Consider the following 20358-nt stretch of genomic DNA (forward strand, 5'->3'; position numbering starts at 1 on the left):
ACCCTGTCGTTTACTTGGTGAGTATTTACTGCAGTACGATCCTAAGGCATACATCGCAAGCCATATGCGATAAAAAAGTTGCGGTGACTGAAATCACAACTCTCCGTCACGTTACTGTTCCACATATCGGTCATCGCTGTGTTGCAGCAGTTTGCTACATGTCTCTGAGGTTTTCGTCCCTCCGTGTCTTCGATCAATATCTCCATAGATCTGGACAATATTTTTTCTTTGCCGTAAACAAGACATACGATTCCTAGACCTAGAGAATTTTTCCAAGGCTCGGTAGCACTGTCCGTCTATGATGCGCTTGCGGACCGCCTGATGTTTTGAGCAATCCCGCATCATATGCTTTGCAGTGGCTTGTCGCTACCATGTAATTGCGCACCTCGTTTCGCTTGACCCATCGCCGAACAAGGGCTGTATTTGGGCCCTATAACGTAAAACTATTCCAATATGTTTCTATTCCAATCTCCTGACGTCAAATTTACGTAACCACCAACGCAAGCACCGGACGGTCACCCGCAGGGTTGTCTGAACAGACCAATCAAACGCTCTGCCCGTTCATAGGACGGCACTTTTGTTTGCTTGAAAAACGAATAACATTGCCTACACTGAGCGGCTTGTCGTATCTAATTGGCTGACAAGAGGCGAGGAGAACGCTCAAGTGGAGAGGGAGTCGATGGGGCCGAGCCACTGCACTGAAAGTCGATAACCGGATGAAGAGGGTGGTGCCGACGTCTGCGATTGGTCTGCTTTCCCTTACTTAGCTTGCGGTGGCTGGTCGAAAATCGCGGCGGCATGCTACGGAAGCTCAAGAATGATGCTAAAACGGAGCATCAGCAAAGAAGAGTTGGCAGAATGAGGGGGTAAACAGCCGAAAGTGCTCGAAAACGTTACACAGCCACGCAAGAAGCTTTATTATACGCAAATACACCCATGCTCTCCGGCAGGTGCGAGTAGCCAGCGCCTGAGCGATCGGCGGCAGCCATCTTCTATTCCTTTCGGAACGGGGCAGCCTGCAGCTATTCCGAAGAAAATTCAGTTTTGTTCGGCATATTAATGCATCTTTATCGCGTACACGTCACTTTGACGCGGTGAGTTTGTGCGGTTTTGTGACGTCGCGTGACAGGCAGGTGAAGTGGGTGCAGCCCGAAAACATTTTACCAATAGCCGAGGGCTAATGGCGAAAAGGGGTCGAATGAGAAATAACTGTTTTTCTTTTTTCTGTCAAATCATGCATAATCAGTGTGTACACATCATATCAGATGGGGATGTATCGCGGTTTTCATGACGTCGCGTGATAGACAGGTGAAGTGGGGGTGGTCGAAAAAAGTTTTTGACCAATCGTGGAGGGCTGATAGCAGAATTGGAATAGAAAAGTTTGGAATAGTTTTACGTTATAGCGCCCTTTGTTAAGGTTACATCATTATATGTGTGACCAGCATTCTCACAAGTATCTGTGTTTCGCGTTGTGCCTACCTCGGCATTTCCTGAAAAGGGACGGTTTCGTATTGGTGGGTGAAGAACGGGCAAGGCACATCTTTTGCAGAGTATTATCAGAGTCCTCCAATAATTTATTGAAGGACCACGGTACTTTGTTGGGCGAGTTGGTGCATAATTAATTGAGTCAACTTGTGAAGTACGGAATGTCGTCTAAGAGCCACTCGTGCCTCACTGCCTGCCTTTTGAATTTCCCCGTCCGCCGCGGTAGCTTAGGGGCGATGGTGTAGCGCTGCCGAGCTTGAGGTGGCGGGTTCAATGCCAGCCGTGTACGCCACATTTCAATTGGGCTGAAATGCAAGAACGCTCGTGTCGTTAGGATTAGGTACGCGTCAAATAAACCCAAGGTGGTCAAAGTTAATCCGCAGTCACCCACTCCGGCATGAGTCACGGTTATCACATGGTTCTGGCGCGTAAAACCGTGGAAAGCAATCAATTTTAATTTTCAATTACTCTGACTCAAGCCGGTACCCCCTTTACTCAGAACTCAATTTCATATGTTTTCCATCATTTGTACGCGATTTGTTGAATTTCCTCAAGAATCGGCACGTATATTCTTTGTGGGTTAGAGCGCGCATTGTCTCTTGGCTCTTGGCCAGACGCTCAGTCGAGTTTTAAGGCCATCAAGGCATTACTGAACTTTTTAAAAATTACGGGCCTGGACTGCAGACTTTGAGCATGCCCAATTGCTTGCCATATTTTCTACATCTTCCTTCTATCGTCATCGTCACCCTTCATGCACCTCTTTCTTCCCTCTTTCTTTCCCACTTCCCCTTCCCCCAATGCCGAGTAGCTGGCTAGAGGAATATACCTCAGGCCGACCTCTCGGCATTTCGTGTCATTAAACTTCTTTCTCTCTCTCTCGCGCATTGTATGCTATTGCGAGTCGGCATAAATGTGAGTATTGCTTCCTGCATAGCAGGCATTGTAACGTTGTTGTGCCCATCTAGCTGCTAATTAGTGCGGCGGCGAACTCCTTGGTAGTAGTGTCTGCTGCCAAATCTCCTTTTATTATAGCCGAATTGTCTTTGAGTTCATGGCGTGCCATAGCTTTCCCTGCTTGAAGGGAAAATATTCGCGCATTATTAGGGATTTTGGTAGCACAGTGCACGCTCCAGCGCTTTCGCCTCTCTGCCCATCTTCTCTCTGTGTTTTCTTTTCCAACATTTTGCGGAGCAGGTTTGCCGTCATTGATGGCTATCGCAGCCCGACAACTATATAGGAGCGCTCGCGAATGATGAGCAGCCGCGTATTGCTCACCGGATTGCTAAACTTGGCGATAACCAGACGTGCTGAATTTGTGAATGTTTCGCTTCACCGGCGATTTCTCTTAGCACGTTTGAAATTTTGCGTATGTGCAGATCTTCGAGCTCCGGATACACGGGTAGAGCTGTAATTAACTGCATGCCTTTGCGAAGCAGTTTTTTCTTATTTTGTTCTGCTCGTCTTGGTGACAGATTGTGGTTGTTGTACCCGTACAATACACGAGAAGCAATGAGCGCTTGAACGATTTTGCCTGGTTTCTCGTTCTTTCATGTGCCTCGTTGAAATGTTGTGATAATTGGTTAATGATGTGATTACATTATTTGGATATATTGTAGATTCACGTCTTTCCTGTTACATCTTTACTGATGAATCCTAATAGATTCAATCGTTAATTTGCAATCCTCTGGTTTTCTGGCTGTAGTTGGAACATTAAAAACATTTTCTCGGCTGCTTCTTGTGGTCCAGTTAGGACCCCCGCAAATCCTGCCCTTTCAGAAGCTGGTTTCATGTTCACGTCCTGGGGAAAAACTGGACATTGTATCGAGTCCTTGTTGAAATATCTGTTCCTGTTCTCTCACTGATCCTGTAGTAGCGCAAATGAACTCTCAGAGTTTGTCCTCACCACAGACAGCACCTGGCAACTTAGACGAAACCGAGCCTGTAACGAAGAAATTCGAAGGCGTAAACGCATAACATACCGTATTTGGATTAGGAGAGAAATTTTTTGAAAGTGTTGAAGATATATACAGTAGGATCCAGTCATGCCGAGAGAAATTATGCCCTAAATATAGCTACATATATCAGGTTTTCAGGAACACCAAAACTCGACTGTAACAAATTTAAACGAACTTTTGTGATGGGTCGTTATATACCCCTGGAAGCAAGCCGTCAAGCTTGCTTCCGGGACAGTCGAGAATTCTGGTTGTTACTGGTGCGGCGTGCACATAGAAGAATTCTTTCAACGCCAAACGTTTACTACGCCATACCAGGCAGTTTGCCGTCGGCAAGCCTGTTCCAGAATAAAGGCTACACGCCTCAGGACGAAATCGAACCGCGGTCCACCAGCCCAGGAGCCTGTTCGTCAACTAATTAGGCTGAAGACACGCGATTCTCACATCCTTCTCTCGTGCCAACACGAAAAAGCGCTGCAACACGATTGACGCTTGCGTCACGTCGCATAGCAACAGTGTGCCTCAAGAAAGCAAGAACACGTGCGCGTGAGCCATTAGATTGCAGACCCAGAAATGGAACGCTCCAATAACTGTCAACTTTACCACCGTCACCCGCGTGTGCCACGTCGCGTATGCTTATGAAAAGCGACATTAACGGCTTAGGTCTTACCGAAAGAAATCGTAACGTTTTTTTTTTCCGGAGTACTATAAATCCATCATCATGCTGTCACCGTCATACTGTAGTCGTCACTGTTGCCTTGCTGCCGACGTCCTACACGCGGTCGCGTCATGCACACAATTGCTCGCCTGACACAAACGCGTTGGTCCAACTTATAATGCTTTGCAGAGCTCCGAACAAGGGTGGATAGTTAGCTAGCTGCAAAATTATTCGCATAATATCGATTTCTACAGTGCGCGAGATTTGCACATATTTCTTTTCAACAATTGCTGTCTTTGTCTTTGACAGGGTATAGATTACTATAGCACGCTGAAGGTTGTTCTGGGTGATGTTTTTTATTAACTGTGGCTTGTGCTCTGACTCATCTCTCTCTCTCTCTCTCTCTGTTTTGTACATGGTCGCGCTTATCATGCGCCAATTACCAGTGCCGTTAACTAGATACAATATTAAGGATGCCTAACTACCTTGCTTTTTTGGGCCCTCTCAAGTTCAGCCAGTTCATGCTGAAAAGGTAGCTGCTCGGCTACCTGAACGGGACACAAAGTATGCTCTATAGCTGATTTACCTATAGTAGCACTTTTAGGCGCAGCCGTACTGTAGAATATGCACAGCTCTAGTGTTAGAACGAGAAGTGAAGTTGCCACACAAGCTATATAGAGCACATACAGGCTGCCCAAGGTAAGGTGTTGATCACCGACGTGTTCGAAACGGGTGTCGACGTCACACTTTCTGTAGGCAAGAGTTCTCATGCAGCCCGTCTCGGTGAGCCTCCGAACCAATGTTCTGTACGAAGCCCTGAGCGGAAAGTCCTTCCTCACGGGTGTCGAAGAGAACAGCTGGCCGAAAACTTCACCCTGTTTGATGCCTTCGCTGATAGTCCTCCTGAAATGGTGCGCGGGCAAGTCTGGTCAGTATGTCGCATGTTCGAAATCGTGAGCTTACATAATGCGTTACATCATTAAGGAGCGGTAAGTAGACAGAATGTTGAATTCTGCTGGACTTGATTTCAAAATTTGCGTATTTGGATGAATTAGCTGCTACATGAGTATCTATGCCACCTTACCACAAGATATCATCAGAAGAAGTACGCTTTTCTTAAAGCTGTCATCACCAGTTCTCATAAAAGGAGCCTGAACTCGAAGTCACCCTTCAATAAGTTTTATGGGAACGGCCTTTAAGAATTAGGGAAGTTCATCAAATACTTTTTATACTGAATTCTAGGTATACACGTGCACAGACGTTGTCCTTCAATTTTGTTTACTTCACGTGAAAAATTATTGTAGACAAGCTCAAAAAGTGGCGTGGTGAAGCAGTACAGCTGCGAACAATGAAGTTAGCGAGCAGCTTTTTCCGAAACGCCATTCCTCCCTTCATATCACGCTTGCGTTAGTACGGTTTTCCTCGTTTTATATCCGCTTACTCCTCCTCTCCCCCTGCCAGCAACAGGCGACAGCGCCCACGTGCAGGCGAGCATAACATGGGCAAGCAGTGACGTGAAAAGCTTGTCGAGAGGTAGGAACGAGAAAGCAAAGCATAAAGGTACAGCTTGACAATCATCTCTTAGTAATGTGAACACTAGTTCGCAGAACCCGGCTTTAGTTTACGAGCTAGAGAAAAAAGGATGCATAGAAAGGCAGGGAGGTAACCAGAGGCAGCTCCGGTTGACTACCCTGCATGGGAGGAAGGGTGAAGGGGGATAAAAAGAGAAAGAGAGTGAAAGGGGGAGATAGAGAGACGAGCACGAACAAACCGCGTACACTATAGAGCGGTAGGGGGCGGTGTTCTTAAAGTCTATCGTGAAGACCTACAGACCGCAGGAACCTTAATAACATGAGTAACGCCTTCAGCATGGATGTTCTGTGGGAGTACGGACCTAAAGCTTTCAGTTCTGCTAGTGGACGATTGTCCAGCTGTTCCAGTACTCTGCACAGCACTTGTTTACGAGACTCTAAAAGAGCTTACGCGAGCAGGTAAAGAACTTAACATAACAGTGTTCTAGTTGATACCTGGTCACTGCAGGCGGCACGACGAACGCACAAGGAGATTGTAGCGTCAGGGTTTCCTCTATGACAACAGGTGCTGCGCCATATCTTAAGACAAATTTCAGCCCGTGGTTGCAAAGAAACATGCTTTGGTCAAAAATGAAAACCTTCAGTATAATTTACCACTGGCGCTTGCCTTGATTTTCATATTCCACGCACATTAAATATCAGCCGATCTTTTGAGACACTGGTTTACCGCTTGAGACTCGGTGACACGTTTACAGCATATTTTATACATAAAATGTGTCACACTGATAGTTCACATTGCATTTGGGGCCGCGCTGGTGAAGACATACGTCATCTATTGCTGCAATGTCCACTATATGATACTGAAAGACGCCCTCTCATATACACCTAAGTGACAATAAACCGCCAAGTCCCGTAACCGTTTAAAATATGCTAGGTCCATGACTAACAGGTACATTAAAGATGTGAGTGCTAGTGAGCCTCCAAAGACTTCTGGCAGAGAATAATATTGTTGGAAATTATTTGTTGCAGTTTATACTCCTTTCTGTGCCCACAACCAATTTGATTACTGTAATCTGACTTCGTGTTTTCCGTATTTAGTTTGTGAGAGCTGACTTCACCTTCTAGAGTGTCTTATATGACATTTGTTGTGCTTTGTATTTATTGTATGTGGGCTGACTTTCCGTTATAATATGTTGTGAGTGGTCTCTTCAACAGTTATGCGAGATTACTTTATTTTCGTAATTGTTCTTGGTGTGAATTGTACCATTAACTGTTTCAGTGAACTTGCATCACCTGACTCTCCGTCTTTTTTTTACCTTTTCTTTTTGTTGAGTGTCATCTTTTAATGTAATACTTAGTATACACTGGTTCTATGAGAAAAAGAGTAGCCGGTGCAACTTCAAGGCGGCAACATCTCCCAAATGTCATCTATTTAAAAGATGGTATAGTTTCAGGACTACCTTACTGTGAGGAGGCACCAACGAGGCCTCACCCAAGGTGCCTCACCAAAGAAGCTTTCAGATTTGACATAAGGCAGCCTAACCGCAATTAAAGTTTCCTTAGTGAGGTAAAGAAGGTACCAGAATTGGGGCTTTATAATCCTACTCCCTTCCCGCGTAAATCATAAATTCTCATGTTACATCTCGCGAAGTGGTTCAAGCCTGCAATTAGTTGGTTATAACTCCTCAGTGCGTCACAAATACCTTCGCTACATAGTTTATTGATCACAAGCTATCGCCTCCGATATAAATTCATTTTCATATTGCCCTGTGTAATCTGTGTCGAGAAATTGATTCTCGCCGAGTGTAGGGCCCGTCCCAAAGACTTTCACATACCTGATGTAGCAGTTGTTTACGGAGCTCATGAGGCACACAGCATCGTCCCTCGCGGCGCACTGAAGGCAAGCACGGACACCGTCGAGAACCATTCTGTTCCCGAGCCTACCATAAGCTTTGTATAGCGCCTTGAGCAGAGAGTGATCACCGGAGCGAGTAGACAGAAAATGAAACACGGAGGAGTTCACCACGTAGGGCCGTACAACGCGCTTCTCGATACCGTCCGTCAATTCGTCCAGCGTGTCTACCACGTCTGTCGGCACCATGACGCTCAGCCAGGAGGTCAGTTCCCCATCGATGTAGATGGTCAGTGTGAAGGTGCCCAGGAGCCAGGACAACACGAGGAGATTCCGGCTCAGCTTCCAAGGACTCGATCCCGGCATGCGCGTCGAGTTGGCATAGAATGACGCTATCAGAAAAAGTAGCGTTCGCGTAGCCGTTTCGTAGCCTTGCCGACTGCAGTCTAGACGATCCATGACGAGAAGCACAAGGAAACAAAACGACAGTGAACCGAACAAAAGCAACAGTGCTGTCTTGGAATTGGCCATGACTGTGCCAAAGAGTAACGGCCTGGTGGAGTTGCCGCGAACATAGAAAGTCAGGTGCGAGTAATGGGTGATGACAGGAAAGTCTAATACTTGGAATCTCCAGTGGCTGAGGGCAACGTGGCTCATGTAAATGTCACTCTCCTTAAGCATGAGGCTCGACGCCAAGCGTTTATGCCCTACCGCTTTATGCACCACCGAGGCGTTCAAGCGGCGCATAGCGTCAGTGACGGGGCCATATGGCACGCACGATCTCACTTCTGTTCGGTAGTGCATGGAAGGGCACCCAATTTTCAGCTGTTTTCCAGAAAACGCGCGTGCAAACTCTCGGACGCTGCCGACGTCGGCATCAAAATTTTGTTTTGTGAAAGCTCTCACCTCCTGCATTGTGCAGTTCCAGTATCGGTCCGTCGAGAGGGCAGCTTTTTCGATTGCGTTCCCGTTAGTCTGAATTAAAATTAGGTTGCAAAGTAATTGCCGCGACACTCGAGAACTCACATGGCTCAAATCCAGCGAAGAGGAAAGAAACACCACCCACGTCACAAGGTACGAATAGTACACGTCTTCGTCAAAAATTTGCAGAAAGTCTGTGAAGTCCGCATCACCGTTTGGCACGATGACTGTCGTCCTTGAGTTGAGCGCAGAATTCTGTTTAAGCACTTTCAGAAAGTTTTGCCAGTCGTTGCACCACGACAACACACTCCACGGCAGGTGCTTTGTCCAGGAAACGTCACTGTCAGCCCAAGTCTGGTTGTAGCATACAATGGCTACGGGGGCATCATGTACAAGCCACAACCGGAGGAGATCTACAACACTAGTTTGTGCACTAATCTCGCTTAATAAAATCACAGCAAAGAAAATGAATGCTCCAGTTTTCAAGTTACTTCTGTCACGCTTTCCAGCGGCTTCAAGCAAGGCCATAACAAAGGTTAGTTTATTTATTGCCCTTTATTCAACGACGTTGGAAAAAGAACACGCCTGGACAGTAAAAGCACCGTGTTCACGGAATCATCGAAAAAACGCGACTGCAATGAGTTTGGTTGAGCACGGGGAAAGAATTTACCAGTACGCAGCACTGAGAAGTTCCACACGCATGTCTCTAAGATCGTATGAGCGGGTAGCCAGGCAGCCGTTCCGGTCCTGAAAGGCGAAGCTTGCTGTTTTCCTTCACCATGACAACAATTTTCCATGGAGTTTTCAGTGTTTCTACATTTCTTCGATTCGCTCGTGACGAGTGGAAGGGCAGCACGCAGCAACAATGGAAGGAGTCTGCAAGCTTATTTGCAATGCAAAGAGGGCCATTGTTGTGATTATAACTCAGCGTTACCGAAACCCTTTTAGAAGGAGCAGCAATACATTTTTTCTTCGGGCAGAGCCACTCCCTACCGCCATATTTATTAACATGCAAACCAAGGCGATGTCTCGCACAGGCATGCATGCCCATTCCACATCGCATTAATATAATGAGGTGCCAAGTCGTCATTATAAAATGATAATACACGGAAGATTTGGATATGTGTTTTATTTCACATTTTGTGAACTGCTATAAGTAGACAAGCGATGTAGGAACGGTGGCATTTGCATGATAAATAATTTTATGCAAAAGATAAAGAACAAGGCAGCTGACGATTTAGAAAGCTTAAAATTTTTACAATTGTACTTATATTCATCAAAATATACAGTGTCCATGCTCGCATTGTCATAAGTAAGCTTCTGTCCCCGAGGAGAGTCGATCGGAAAGGTTTGCGGATGTTTAGGAGATAGCGGTACTTGGAATTCAGGCCTTGAATTTGTTATATCACGTGATCAATAACTTATTTCGGCCAAGAATTCTTATTGAAATTAAATAATTAGATTTTGCACGCTAAGACCACGATCTGAATCTGAAGCACGCTGTAGAGGGGAACTCGGGATTAATTTTGACTATCAGGGATTTTTTAACTGCACCAGAGGCATGGTACATGGACGTCCTCACATTTCGTCTCCTTAAAGTACAGCAGCCGCTGCCGGGGTTTGATCCCACGACCTCGTGCTTAGCAGCGTAGCGCAATAGCCGCTAAACTAAGACGGCGGGTACGCATATATCGGACTCACACTGGTATATGCTATAGCTCGCCTGATATTGCGCTGTATGCTATAAACTTTGTATACGATGGTGCTAACTTCGTTTGGAACTGGTAGCTGAGACCCTTAGTAATAGTGACTACCTTACTTTGTCAGTAATGTTACTAACCCTGCCGTTACTAACTGCTGCTATACCAAGGTAGTGAACAGCGTGGCAACTAAGTCATAACTATTAAAGAAGTAAGATTTCTCATAGTCTTTACTTTATTAACCGCTTCTATGCCCATAGTAAGTGAACGCATGAATTGGGAACCAGCTCAATATTTGACCAGATCCTTATAGTCTCATTACAGTCTCATTAAGAATAATTGAGAGATTAGGCCGCGCCAAACTAGACGTTCTCGTGGAGCGTTGCTATACATAAGGACACCTGCCGTTGTGCTTACTTGATAGTGTCCAGCCAAAATATCCACCTCGTCCCCTATAGACCAGAACACGATAGCCTCGCACTCAGACTAACCGAACGCATACTCTCGCACCCGCGTTGCCTAGTCGGCCAGCGCCATTTTGTACTGCGCTGCCAAAGTGTGTTCGTAGGCGACCAGTGGACATGGCAAGCGCCAGCTCTAGGACTCCAAAGTGCGGAAATGCGCCCGTTCACGCGGATCCAAAGTACAAGAAGGCATCTGGGCGGCATTGCGTCGTGTTCGGATGCCAAACAACCAGCGCAAAACGAGGAGGTTAACTAGCGCTGTTTGCAAAGAGCACAACACACGTAGGGAATCGTGCCGGTGCGGTGTTTTCAGCTTGCACCGATTTCCATCTGCAACGAAGAACGTCAAGCTGCACCACCGGTGGATAGCTGCAGTGAATAGGAAGAACTAGCAACCCAGTAAAAACGCACGAGTGAGTATCGCAGGTGATGCTCGGCAATTGCATGCTTTCAAGACATTTTAACTCAAAGGGGACCATTAAGAAATGCATTTGAAAAGTCACGGAGAGCACAAAACGAAAAGACCGGCACGAGCAAATATACTGTTCCAGGAGAGCAGGCCCTGTCTCTACAACGGCTCCTACTGCTCCCCCGGGAAAATCAGTGAGGCTATTTTGAAGCTAGAGCGCCGGAAGGCACGAGAATGGTATAATCCGGCATGACTGATACAGCACGAGCGCCACAGGCGCAAGAAAATGTGTCCGATGTACCGCGCCTATGCAAGGAGAATAGGTGACGCCAACGAGGAATTTACCGCATGCTTCTGAGCACTTATGGGAGAAACACCGCTTTCAGCGAAGCTCGTCGCAGAGCATACGCCCGGGCAAAATTTTGCCGCGTGATGCATGTCGAAAAGTAGAAATTTCATAAAGCTTTATCGCGCAATATTTAATAATATATGGCACCAACACAGTACTGTATTTTCCTTCACAGGTTACATGCCAAAATACGGAGATATTATAGTTCACACATGTTCTCGCATACAGCACGCGGTTTGTACAAACGTATTAGCGTGCTTACCCGATGTATTCGCTCCTGCAGCCTGCACGGCACTCAGTGTGACCATTGAGGACTTGCATGAGGTCTTGAAGTTTGATTGAATCGAGACATCGAAAATGACAGGTTAGAAAAAACGCGAAACACGCCTTCCGCCCAGCTAAAAAGCCCAAGTTTCGCTTTTGTGCCGGGTCGCATCTCTCGGTGTGGCAGCCCAGGCCTGCTACTTCGGAGCGCTTGGGATAGATGGCGCGACGGGCACTCACCAATATGGCGGCGCGCTTTGAATTCCCGGTGTTCTGTTGTACAGATTGAGCGTCATAGGCTTTCCACGTCCACGAATGTATTTGATAACGAGGTGATTAACTCTCAAATGCGGATCAATGAGTAACTGAGAAAGGTATACTTATGGGGGTGTTGGTAATGCATGTTTTGCATTATGCAGCACTAAACATTTCTTTAGGCACCTGTTGCGCTTCTTGTCGACTTTTCGATTTTCTCCCTTTTTTAAGGGTGGTGGAATAGTGATATTTTCTAATCAAATTCAATAGTAATATTCCAGGATAATGACTTCACAATATGGAAAAGATTAACAAATATGGTCTGATTTTTGCACAAGGTAAAATACGAAGTTTGCGTGGAGTCTGTATGGCAGGTAAAAAGGAGGCCTACGTACATTATTCAATATGCACAGGTTCTGCAGTTCGCAACTGGTCGTCTAGTCAATCGAAGACTTTGTAATTGAGAAACAAGTGCTTTTGGTTATCTAGTGGGCCCCGGCAATGGCAGTAACGAAGCAAGCAAATGAAGTGTGACGTGCTATAGCACGTCACACGACAAACACGCGGTAATATAGAAGTGTAGCACTACAGCACCGCACATTGTTTTTAAGGCTGTCAAAGGATTGGAAGAATGGTGAGGCTCGCCAAATAATAAATTGTTTTGAAGAGTTCAACGCACAAAATTTGTATATTCAAAAATTGAAGCATTCTTATCTAATGATTATAATGACTGAACATTATAGAGCGGAATTTATTTAGCACCGAGGTTTCGCTCAGGAAATGGTGCCTCCGTGCAAGAACCGCAACTCTCCTGCAAAAGTAACTTCCTCAGCAGCCCTCGGTGGCATAGGTCTTGCTTCCTTGAGGCTCCAATGAACGTTGTTATAGAGAATATTGTAACAGAAATGAATATTCGGCAATTTCGAATACTGACTTTTCGAATGGAATACAAATCGAATAGGAAAGACTACTTTACTCGTTTTGAAAATTCCGAATATGCCTGCTATCTATTTTTTTTTCTGGCCCAGACTACCGAATATGTACTAGCCATCATTCCTGTGCGGACTGAACCACCATGCTCACTACTATAGTGAACACTGGCGCCAGAATTCCCTCTAGCAGCATTTGTACGAAGTTCTATGAACGATGGCTCTGGGCATAGTTTTACAGGCATAGCGAAGTGACAGTTTGGGCAGTGCACTCGACCGTAGAGCGGAAGATGCGCAACGGACTCGAAAGTTGACGGATGGACGCGCTTGCTTTAAAGTGCGCCTCGGATGCCAGACAAAAAACAGTTCCCTGTACTTTTACTGCCTCTTCCTTTTTTCCTTTTTTTTTCCATTGGCGCCAAACTTCAAGAGCGGCTTGCAGTCTCGCTGGAGACCGCCAAGCCACTCAATGTGGGTCTCCTGCTCTGTGCCGAGAAAACAGGCTGCTTGTTGTGCGCCTCCTAAACAGCCCTGGGAACCTTCCAATGAGACGATGGGCACACACAAACACACACACACACTACGCATGACGCCAGACGAACGGCGCAATAAGAAATGGTTCTGGGCTGCGTGCTAAAAATAAGGGGCTGGTGCGGCGCGAGTGAGAGTTGCGGCGCTCGCAAACCGCCTCTTGGAGTGTGAACATACATCAGCAAAGATCTTGTACGACAAGCGCCGCCCATGGCAGTTACTTGCTTTTCACTTACCTCTTATCCCGCCTTTCCCTCTCTCTCTCTCTCCCTCCCTCTCTCTCTCTCTCCCTTTCTCTCAATTTTCTCTGCTTCATGTCACAGCCTTAGCCTTGTCACTGTAACCCGGTAGCTCCACTTCCGTTTTCTTTCTTTTTTTGCTCCCTGTCTATCTGTACACCTCTGAAGTGAGGGAAGGGTCTTGCGAGAGTGTTTAAAGAACAGCACTGGTTTTTCTTGACACCTTTATTATTTGTTTGTCATTTCTTTATAGTTTGATTGCAGTGGCTGCACGTCGAAGTCTGCAACCTCTGCGAGGAAGCAAAGAGGCGAATACTGGCCCTTCTCTATTGCCCACTGGTTTCAACTTGTCGATCTATTTTCTTTAAACCCCGGGGTCCAACCACGGCCGCCCAGTGCAAGGTCACCCGAGGTTGTTTCAGATGCACTACCGGCCCGGGGTTTGTGGGGAATCGGGGCCTCTGCCGGCGGTACTTCACCGCACGCCGTGCCGCTCCGTCTTCGACGGAGGCGGGTGTGCATCGCTCAAGCAGTGAAGATATACTTGACCGAAGGAGTAACATTCGCAACAAGATCTCGAAAGAACCCTTCTTCAACGCCTTTGAAAAGAATCGCATCAACTCGGAAACTGCCTTTCTGTAAGTGCCTGCTTCTCGAAGGTGTCACGTGAGTCGGTAATTTTCCAGCGACTCTTTGTCTTACTTGAAGATATAGCTGCTAGAGCTAGCTTTGGTGACCCTTTATTTCTTATAATTATTTCTTTTTGTTCGCGGTACTACCTCGGTAATTTATCTGTGGCGAATGACGTGAAAAAAGATATGTCTTTGGCGAAGCGAAAATTGAGCCCATTAGAGGTGAAGTAAACTGCAAGATCTCGTATGAAAACCTCTTCAATAAAGCAATGCCAATCGGCTGGAAATAATGTGGTTGGATAATTATAACAACTTTGCTGTGCTGAGATAATTATGGCTCAAATAGTTATGCTTTCATTATTATCGCAGCATATGCAGCTTATACTGGGCTTTCAACGCTTGAATCGTAAACATATGTGGACGGGTCTATGTTAATCACTAGAAACAAAATTCAGAACATTTTCAGCGAAGTACTTATCAGCCGCTAGGTTCATCTCGATAGTACATTCATTCGTGCATAGAGTTATTGATGCGCAGGGACAACTTGGCTTCGCTGAGAGCCGTCTGCTCAGTCAACACGACCATGCGGCTTCCCTGCGTTGCACATGTTCCACTGGGTTCAGATGTAAACCAGTTTAGCGTAAACAGCAGGACGCATTGCAGGAGCTGCCTCCAGGCTCTCAAAAGACGTACCAAAAATTTCTTACTTTCACCACGCCAATATTCGTTACGATGAAAGCTCACTGCTTTCTGTGAGGCATGAGTAATTTCGCTTGCCCCCCCCCCCCCCAAAAAAAGAAACTATATCACCGCGTTACCGAACAGCAACTGTACTGAAGTTTTCAGTGCCTCTTGTACGCTGCAACAGCACACAAATATATTTTCTGGCAATCGCTTGCGAGTGTGTTCCAAGGTTGTGCACTGCATATGTTCTACGTCGAGAAAGAAAGTGCTCATGCACTAGTGGAAAACTCTTGCCGACAACTTGCTCATGCTCTGCGTTGTCAGAACAAGTTTGTTCTCAGCTCTCCCATCGGAGCTTTTGCAATGCCAGCTCCTCAGAAAATGCATGACATAAAAGGAAACGCGTAAGGTGGCAGAGACTATTTTTTTTTCTGGAACACAATGTTTTATAGTTACTGCATCCACCACGTTCTGTCAGCGGTTACTTCTTACTTACGAGGATTATGGTTCACTTTCCGGAACGCAAGAAACATCTTAGTCCTGATAAGTCGTTGCGCGTCGATGAACGCGTCAATGAACGTTGCGCGTCAATGAAAACGTGAACAGTACTGTCTTGCATGTCAAGTAAGGAGGCAAACGTTGTGCTACACTTACGGGCGTTTTTCGTAGCGCCACACTTTACGTCGATATGGATGTGCCTGTAATTCGTTGCGAGCAATTTCCAGCCAGCACCCGGCAAGGTGTAGTAAGCTCGAATAATGCCGGAGTGCCTGTGTCAATTATACTGAAACAAAACCTTCCGCGTTTTCCGGTGATACGTTTACTTGCATCTCGTGCTCACGCTGCCCACGTGTTCGTGTTTCGGCGCTGCGAGTGTCGTGTGCACATTTCGTGCTAGTTGTTGTTTTACAAGCAGCTCCGTGTCGACCCTTGTTTGTGCAGCCGTTCATGCTCGACCGCATTCGCATTACGTCATTGCCCATCGCGACTTCGCTCTTCTTCTGTCTGCTGCCTCACAAAATTCTCGTACATTCCTATCCGAAAATAAGCGGATTTCGCAGGATAATTTCTCCACTTTTATGATTAAACAAACAAAACGCAGATGGTACTGGAGTTGTCGCATTTTATGCAAGTGCCACGTCATATTACCCTAGCTGTCACAGCCACTGATTCTCGCTCTGGGAGAAACTGCATACGTTTCTCTCTCCCAACACACACATGGGCGCGAGCACAAGAAGATCAAATCTTTGGTAATGTCAACCCTTGTTGCCGGCACGACAGCATGAAATCGCTACATGTCCCGGCCTCACCCCGAGTTACTTTGTAAATGTGTTTTTATAGTGCATAGTCTAAAACTTGGAGACTTGTCCAACTCGATGAACAGCGTGAAGCCATCGGTATGATACTTCCTGATGCAGATGAAATGAATCTTTGGCCGCCGACACTGGCCTTAATATACCGACATCCGGGTGCATAGAGGTCAGTATATTAACAAAGCAGACCCGCATCGGCGAACGCAACGGCGACACTCGGGTTTAGAAGCTGTTTACTCTGGCTACATGCGTAATGGCATAGCAATAGTTGCGAGAGATGTATATATGTCGCACTTATTCCGTTTAAACTTTTAAACGTGGAATCCACCCGAAAGTCTAAAGTTAGGTAGGTCGTTAGTTAAGTTGGTTGGTAAGCAGGATTAAATGGGTTTTAATTGGAGACGTTGAAAGCAGTACGTTGGAAGCAGTACAGCTTGCGGTATCCTCACATGTTCACCGAATTGGAGCTAAGGGTTTACGGTATACAACACTAATTTTTTGGACACTTTATGCAACTATGCCGCAGATAATCTCCTCGCTGAGAGTTTTCGTAATATGATTCTAACCTCGTTGTTGAACAGTGGAATGGTGCGTTATTCTCCATCTTCGTGAACGCGTTCGGCCAATCTGTCCACTCGGACGTTCCAACTATGCCGGTATGACTTGGAACTCCCTGAAATGCACTTTTATGAGCGCCTGTTTCCGCATAGTTTGTCATCTCAGCAATTTTCCCCACTATTTTACTCCGACCACTTTTTCGCCTCAACGTTGCAAAGCAGCTCGAGTCCAGACTGCGAATCTGCGCAAACTATTTATTTATCTGGAAGCCTGGCTAGCCACAATAAACCTTGTCGTTTAAAAAATCGCGTACAGCTCTGCCGTCATTGGTGTGGTAACACGACGGAGCTTAAGCATGCGTTGTACCCTTAATGCCGGTATAGCAAACGCACACGCTGAACCTCGTTGGATGCATGAGTCACCTGTGTATACATTTGTCTGACGCCGACATGTTGATTGTACATCGGAAACAACAGCAATTGCGCCGCCTCGATTGATGAAGCTTCATAGCCTTTCTTCATTTCCAAGACGTGTACAAAAGCTCGCAGCTCTGGATACATTCATCAGGGCAGTGGTTCATCAGTGTGTTGGAAAACGGGGCGATTAATTCGTACCCAACCAGCTGTGAATGTAACTACATCCCTTTCTCAGTGTAAACACTTCCGAGAGCTTGTGGCGTCGATACTGAGTAAATATACAAAAAATAATGCCGTAATATCTCCTTCTCTCTCAACAGAATGACTGGAGGCTTTCATGCTTCTGCGATGGCCAGTGTGACTGAAAATACGAAATCGTACGCTCTCTGTCGCGCGCCCACAAACGCTTTTTAAAACTTAGTGAGATACAACTTGAACCAAACATGAATTAGGAACGCCTCTAAGAAGAGTGTGAATAATTAGTCTGTGCAAACTACATAAGTAAATCATCCAAGTTCACACGTGGTTCGCTGTGGAGTGTCGGAGGCGGTTGTGGCCGGCGTGATACAGATGTCGAGCGGGCTGCTGCCGAGGTACTCTAGCCAGAGCCGGGCGGCGAGACGACATGGCAAGACAGGACAGGAGCGCAAGCAAGGAAGGAAGCAAGGCCAATAGCATAGAGGCTGTGGTCTGTGCTACGCTGGACGCCTCGCAGACGTACGCCAGCTTTAGACGCTGTGTCGTAAGCTCAGCAGCACCAGGCAAAGGCAGGAGTCCGGGCCCATCTTCCCACAGGCTACTTCTTACGCCACTACTGCCTTCTTCGCTCGCCTCCCTCTGTCCAAATGGCGCCGCTTTTGCCATTGCATGCTCGCGGCACGTGGTTTTCAGACAGTTCTTTGTTGTTGTTGTTGTTGTTGTTGTTGTTCACCCCCTTTATTTTTCTGTGCCGTTGCGCGATTCCGCTCGTGTATTCGCTGCCATCATCGTTGTCGTCTTTAGTTTGCGACTGCAGCACGTACAGCTCATGACACAGAGCAATGATTATCCTAAAACTGAACAGAAAGGAAATTTGGGCTAGTTGCTTTGCACTAAGCAAGCAGCGTTAACTTCACGAAACACAAGAAAGGAGAAGAAAGAGAGATACCAAACGCTAAAACTTTCGACTGAAGTTTATTGGAGCAATAGAAGAAGCTTATGTAGACAAGAAACGCATACCATTTATCATGGTTCTCAATACATTATTACGGGGCATGCATGAAATCCGTGTCTTCTTTCAACAATGATAATGATGTCTGGATTGCACACATGTCATCATTACAAATGTCCTAAAACTGATCCTACTACAGTAGCGTGAAGCTTAAACCGGTTATTTGTGGACATTTCCCATCGCACTCCAGCCAGATATCTCAGAATACGGATAATACTGCTAACTTTTTTTCCCATAGCTTCCAAGTGTTGGAGCCATACTAAGCGCTGATCGAGAATAATTCCACAAAAGCGATGGGTCTTGACTGTTCCCAACAGAAGGCCATCAAAACAGGTGTGAAAATCCTTAATACGCCTTAGTGTGAATGAACGAGAAGAAAAGAAGCCGAGGGCCCGATTTTTATTAGTCATATCTTAAGAAACCAACAAACAAGAACAGCAAGGACAGCATAGCGGAAATTACTTGTATTTGTTAACTGAAATAAATATAGGATATATTAAGGGAAATTAAAGTGAATGAAAAAGCAACTCAAGAACGGTCTGAATAGTAACATAGCTGTATTTTCCGCGCATAAGCTATGCCCCGTTCTTGAGGGAACTCATTTACTTCGTTAAGCGCCACTTGCAAGGTTCCTTGTAGGATTTCAATCGTTTGTCCCGATCTACAAATGCGAATGTGGGCCGCATATATCGAGCAACAAATGTTCGCTTGAAGATGTCGAGACAACTGTGCCACTACTGCGTTGAGTAGAGTAAGCCATGTTTTGAGACAGCAACAACGACGACGACGACGACGACGACGAGACAACAACAACAACAAATTCATCGCTGCGAATCGTTATTCTACGCTTTCATGTGGAGTACCATGTGTCACAGTTTGTACTGATGTTGTTTTGTTGCTAGTGTCCACAAAGGTCCACTTGCTTGTAAGAAAATTGCGCATTAGAGGCAATGCCTTTTTTGAATGCCGAGTAGCATTAAGCCATCGACAACATGCACGCGACTAGCAGTTTAGTATGTCCGTTTCATGACCAAGAAAAAGACAACCTTAATACTTCCACCTGTTCTTGTTTTTGTAAACCTAGGCTCACTAAGAGCCACCATTAGTACTAGCGACCCTGTACCTACATCAGTTCTGAGGTCTTTCAAAATCGGGGAGTTAAGATTTTGCGTGACTTTCTCACTCCAAGAACCTGTCTGGGCTTATGAACGTGTAACTCCACCACGCCCTCTTCGTTAGAGTGGGCATCTGTAACAATTATTTCAACACTGATAACGGGTTCAACTAAGCATGCACACTTGCGAACCAGTATTTTCGTTCTTCTGTTCTTTTTATTTGAAGAAAAGCGCTGGAATATGAGGGGACAACCTGCCTAAACTTGCCCATAACCGGCATTCTGTGTACAAAAACAAAGTTAAAATACCCAATATTATTTAGGTGCAATGCTAACAGACGCTCCTTCAAAACACGCATGAAAAAGGAATTGCTATGACATTTTGACATGATGCTATGGCACGTCGAAACAGAAACTCATTGAGAGTTGTTTATGTATGCGTAAGCATTGTCCCACTTGCTCATATCCACGTCACCCGGTGTCACTATCAATGATATGAAACTTAATTGATACGACCCGTATAAACGGCAGCGCTGCGGCGAAGCGTACTGCTATACGAATGGCTGCGTAAGGTGAATTAACGACGCAAGCAAACTAATGCTGGTGGCGGCTCCAAGTGCGTTGATGACGTTCCGATCATTATAAGCCGTTATCGTTATTTAGCGCATTATCCATCCGCATCGAACCATTACCAACCGAGGTCAACCGTACACCGGCGGCGGCGGCGTATGGCTTGGCCGCGCGGACCCTATCTCGAAAACGATCTGCGATAGAACAGAGTGCGCAGTACGCCGAGCGGTGATAGGCTTCATGTGCGCTGTGTTCTCGCCACTAGTTCGCGTTCAAGCGAGAGGCAGCACGAAAGTCAATTCACTCGCTGCGGTGGACCCT

General features: G+C 46.1%; 1 protein-coding gene across 1 annotated transcript in view; it reads left to right on the plus strand.

The window, feature by feature from the left end:
* The first annotated feature begins 13960 nt into the window (after positions 1-13960).
* Positions 13961-20358, plus strand: part of LOC139059219 (cholinesterase-like) — a 66067-nt gene continuing 59669 nt past the window's right edge. The window contains exon 1 of the mRNA XM_070537345.1: positions 13961-14178. The gene's annotated coding sequence lies outside the window, so the exon portion shown is untranslated. The remainder of the gene's footprint in view (positions 14179-20358) is intronic.

The sequence above is a fragment of the Dermacentor albipictus genome, chromosome 4 (genome assembly GCF_038994185.2).
Source record: "Dermacentor albipictus isolate Rhodes 1998 colony chromosome 4, USDA_Dalb.pri_finalv2, whole genome shotgun sequence".
NCBI classification, from domain to species: Eukaryota; Metazoa; Arthropoda; class Arachnida; order Ixodida; family Ixodidae; genus Dermacentor; species Dermacentor albipictus.